This window comes from Miniopterus schreibersii, assembly GCF_964146895.1.
Source record: "Miniopterus schreibersii genome assembly, chromosome: X".
Classification (NCBI taxonomy): domain Eukaryota; kingdom Metazoa; phylum Chordata; class Mammalia; order Chiroptera; family Miniopteridae; genus Miniopterus; species Miniopterus schreibersii.
Window position 1 is genome coordinate 38,228,998 of NC_138104.1, and position 5,301 is coordinate 38,234,298.

General features: G+C 43.3%; 1 pseudogene across 1 annotated transcript; it reads left to right on the forward strand.

Moving 5' to 3' along the window:
• The first annotated feature begins 2,148 nt into the window (after nucleotides 1-2,148).
• Nucleotides 2,149-5,052, forward strand: LOC308550930 (proton-coupled zinc antiporter SLC30A5 pseudogene; annotated as a pseudogene). The gene is made up of 2 exons: nucleotides 2,149-2,568; nucleotides 3,665-5,052. The product of its transcript is annotated as a proton-coupled zinc antiporter SLC30A5 pseudogene (transcript).
• Nucleotides 5,053-5,301: the final 249 nt, after the last annotated feature.

Below are 5,301 nucleotides of genomic sequence, written 5' to 3' on the forward strand. Positions count from 1 at the left end.
TGGTTTGTTGGTGATAAACTCCTTTAGCCTTTGTCTGGGAAGCTCTTTATTTCACCACCTATCTTGAATGATAGTCTTGCTGGATAGAGTAATCTTGGTTTCAGATCCTTGTTTTGCATTACCTTGAATACTTCATGCCGTTCTCTTCTGGCTTGTAGAGAAGAGAATGAGAAGTCATCTGACAGCCTTATGGGAGCTCCTTTGTAAGTAACAAACTGCTTTTCTCTAGCTGCCTTTAATGTTCTCTTTTTGTCTTGAATTCTTGGCATTTTATTTATGATAAAATGGCCATGGGCCTCTCTTTGGATTCCACTTGCTTGGGACTCTCTGTGCTTCCTGAACTTATGTGACTTTTTCCTTGAGCAGGTTAAGGAAGTTTTCTGCCATTATTTCTTCAAACAAATTCCCTATCCCTTAATTTTCTCCCCTTTGGGTTCTCCTATAATAGGAATATTGTTACGTTTCATGTTGTCCCACAGCTCCCTGAAACTATCCTCCTTTTTTTAAATTGTTTTTTCTTTTTGGATCTCTGATTTTTTTCTACCCTGTCTTCTAATTCACTGATCTGATCCCTGCCTCTTCTGACCTACTGTTTATTCCTTCCAATGTATTCTTTATTTCTCCTATGTCATCTTTAATTTCCTTCATAGTTTCCATATATTTTTTCATGCTGTCGAGTATCCTTACAATCAGTATTCTGAACTCTGTATCTGATAGATTGCTTACCTCCATTTCATTTAGTTCTTTTTCTGGAGATTTCTCTTGTTCTTTCATTTGGGTCTTGTTTTTTTGTCTCCCCATTTTGGCTGCCTGTTTGGGTTTGTTTCTATGTATTAGATAGATCTGCTAGTACTTTCAGTCCTTTTGAAGGGTCTCTGGTGCAGGCTGATGTCAGACGCAGTTTGTGACTGCCCTGAGTACCCTGCTTGGAGCTATCAACAACCCTCGGCTTGAGGTCCCCTCTGCTGGGGCTGGGAGCGGTTGGACAAGATCAAGATGCACACTAGAGTCTGCTTTTCCAGGTCCTGGGTCCAGAAGCAGATCAGGCAAAGACTCAAAGCACTCTGAGGTCTGCCCCTGCCTGCAAGCTAATTAATCTGATTCTTTTAATGAGCTTCAGGCTGTAGAAACTCTATTGGGTGGGGTAAGAGGTTTTCCAGCAGGGTGAGGCAATTGCTTCCCTCCCAGGCAAAAGCATCAATATGTCTGCCTGAGAAAGATGTCCTTCACAGTATGGAGGAATGACTCAGCATAGGAATCCAGAGGGGTGCCCTCTAAGCTCTATCTCAAGAGCCCACAACCCTAGACTTCTCTCACACAGCTCCAGTCCACTCTTCTCTCCCTCTGCTGGAGCCCAAGGTGAGTGGCTACACACGAAACATCATGTGTTGACTCTTTTAGGGGATGCCTGCATTGCCAGCTGTTTCTCCCTGGCAGACAGAAACCGGGCTGCTTTTCACAGTCAGATGTTATGTGGGCACCTTTCTCAGTTCTGGTGCTCTTGGCTATGAAGCCAAGCCTGGGGTTTAGTCCCCAGATTCCTCAGTAGGAACCCCCCACAGCTGAGATATCCCTCTGGACCTTCAGCTGCTGCTTATGGGAGCCTGGCCAGCCCTCTGGAGCCTTCACACTTCCTACCAGTCTTTATGTGGTCCCCACTTTTCCTCCTTGGTTATGAGGTTGCTCTCCAGCTTGTCTTCAGTTGCAGTTGATTATTCAGGATGGTTTTTCTGTATTTTAGTTGTAATTTCAGTTTGGTCCTGGGAGAGTGTCAGTGTAGCTTCCACTCAGGCCGCTGCCATCTTTTCTCCATATGAAAATTTAAAATATCCCACTTAGGAGGCATAGTGCTGGGCACTCCCACAAGAGTGAGGGCCTCTGGGCCCAGTGACCTGGCCTGGCAACATCTGGTCTGGTGTGCTTTCTGGCAACCTTGCACTGACTGAGCTTCCTACAGCCTAGTCCCGACATGATTGTGCTTGTGAGCCAGTTCTGGGGACTCTGGTGGGCCTGTGTTGACCCCACAAGGTCACTGCTATGGGAGACTGATACGCTTGCACCCACTGTTCCACTGGCAGCAGTGAGACATGAGGAGACCCTCATGCAGGGGCAACAGTGGTAGCTCCTGAACCCTGGGATGGAGGAGAAATGAAGCAGGAATGTCCTAGATGGCCAGGTGGTAGCAGAAGCAGCATTGGGCCAGTGGATGTGCCCAGTTTTGGATTAAAGAAATATATTGTTTTATTGTGTTTCAGTAAATTTTTGAAGGCAGTGAGACTTTTTGAATCATATGATCTCCTAAAAGCAGTTCACACTGTTCATTTTATTTTTATATTAAAACTTGGAACTGCATTGTTTTTGTTGTTTCAAAACAACAAAATCTTCTGGAAAAAGTATTACCAAACACCAATGGATCAAAATATTTAAACATGCAGTTGCTAAGTGTATCATTTCACTCTTGTGGTTTTTTTTGCCTCAATCTTTGTGGACCACTAAGGCGTTTGCTGCTGTTTGAACAGAGTGATATTTGTTGTCATCTCACTACTCAGTGTTTTGCTTACTAGTTCTGTTAGCATAGGCAACTAGGAGTTAACAAAAGAGAAGAGAGCTAAACTGACTGAGCCTGACTGCATCTGGAAGCTATATTTAAGTGGGCTTAGGTCTGTAAATTATAGCTTCAGACACCCCAGAGGTTAGCTGAATCCCTGCCAAGGGGATTAACATCTCTCTGCACCCCCCACCCCCACCTGTAGATAAGAAGGACCAGCTTTCCAATCTCCCAAGGGAACCACTTGTCAGTTCTCATAAATGACTCAGGTGGAGGTCCTTCTACTGAAGCATGCACAGTAGGAAACAAGATGGGGCAGGGGATGGTCCTTCTACTTTGAGGCATGTGCAGTAGGAGACAAAATGGTGATTATAAATGAGAGGTATCTAATCTGGTAAAAGAACCAGATTGGGTAAGGGACACTAAATCCTAGAAGATCTAGGAAAGGGATTGTATAGAGGGAGGACCCAATACAGACCCCTCTAAGAGCCTGAAAAGAGATTGGTTAGTTTGAAAGAAAACTTAACTTTTCCCAAGCCCAGGGTAATATAATCAAAGCTTAGCAATGTCCCTCTGGATAGCATGTGCTCTCTCACTTGTTCACCACTTCACACATTCTCTCTGTAGTAGCCATGCACCTCCAAACTTGGGTCTGCAGCAGCTGCCTGGGCCTAGCAGCCATGCAGGCCCAAGCATGGGCTCCAAGTGCAGTCCCAAATGTGGGCTTGGGTGCAGCAGCACAGTACCAGCCAGAGTGCAGCCAGGAACAGAGACAAAGCTAGCTGGTCAGGGAAGGAGACTGAGCTAGACCAAACTTTCACATGGACTGAACTGAACTATGAAAGCTGCAGATGCCCTGCCAATGCCAGACCAATGGCAAAGAATTTCTGGACACTGACCCTTCTGGGCTTGGTGAAAACAAGGCTGGACTTCCTCCACAGCTGGAAGTAGCTCAGCCTCCTGGTTGTGGATGAGACACTGGGAATCTAGGGAGAGTCCATTCTGTTTGCTCCAGCTCCAATAAATCTCACCACTACACCTCATCCTCCAATGTGTAAGTCCCTGAAATGCTTTGCTCGTGACATCATGAAAGAGCCCTGTTTCCACTGACAACAGTTATGGAGAAGGACCAGTAAAGACAAGGGGGCTGCTTTTTTCGTTATTGCTGTGATCTGCTTATTGCTTTTTGACATTATAATCTCATGGTTAAAATGGCTGAACACCCTGAAAGACATGACAGTGCTCTAACTCACATGCTTATACAGCCATTGCCTTCTTAGAGGTGGCAGATCACAAGAATGGAGTATTGTTGCTAGTACTGGCTTTGTGTTGTAAAGTTGGTTTTCATACAGCTTCCAGAAAGCTCTCTATTGATGGTGGTGGAGCCAAACATCTTCAAGCTTTATCCCATCTTGTTTCTGTGCTTCCCTTGTGACCACGGGTTATTGTTCTTTCTGTGACAACTGAGAGTATAACTGAGTCTTGGTTTTCTCTCATTGTGCCTTTCACAACATTGGATTATCATTTTTGACATGATCCTGGATTTTCTATGTTGATTCCATTGTTCAGTCAAAATGGAAGTTTCCAAATGTGCCTGCTATGGATCCTTCCCCATTTTTGTTAGTGCTCAAATTTTGGAAATTTTTGGATGCATCCAACAACAGACCAGTTTTGGGCTATGAACAGAGCAGCACACAAGGAAAGCACTGAACACGTCTTATCCAGAGGATTGGTACTAAGCACTATATTCTTCATTTTGTCTGCTAATATCTTATCTCCCTCTAAGAGATGACAGAAAGGTAGCCTAATTAGATATTCTCCTGAAGAAACATCTCTTTATAACTTTATGGGTGATGCTTTTCAGCATAGTTCCCAATTGATCCCTAGGTTTATTAAAGAATCACTAATACAAATTCTTGAGAGAAATGACTCTAGACAGATATTTCACTTCTTGTGTTTGAATATACTTTTTACCTTGTGGAATTATTCTATGACATGTTGACCAACAGTCTGAGTCTGATCTTATATGGACTTCATATGCTCTTTGACTGCTTTGCATGGGATATTTTATAGCTTTAATGAGTAGATGGAAAGCAAATAGGATTTTATCCTATGGGTATGACCAAATAGAAATTCTCTCTGGATTTATTAATGGACTTTTTTTTTTTATAATGGTAGTAGCTTTTTTGTGTGTTTATGGAGTCCATGGCTAGATCAGACAAACACATGTTAACACCAGTCTCAGTTGGAGGGTTAATAGTAAACCTTATTGGTATCTGTGTCTTTAGCCATGCCATATCCATACCCATTGAGCTTCTCAAGAGAGCTGTCACTCATCTGATCACAGCCATTCACAACATATGCATGGACCCAGAGACCATGGGCACAGTAACAGCCACATATTTGCAGGCAGAGTCATGAATACTAGCATGAGGGGTGTATTTCTACGTGTTTTGGCAGACGCACTTGGCAGTACTGCAGGAGTTTGGATGGCTTATTGCTGATCCCCTCTGTTCTCTTTTTATTGCTATATTAATATTTCTCAGTGTTGTTCCACTGATTAAAGATGCCTGTCAGGTTCTACTTCTGAGACTGCCACCAGAATATGAAAAAGAACTGCATCTTGCTTTAGCAAAAGACACAGAAAATTGAAGGATTAATATGATACTGAAATACTCATTTTTGGCATCATTTGGCCAGTATTGTGGCAGAAACCATTCATATACAGGTGACATCTGATATGCTGGAACAAA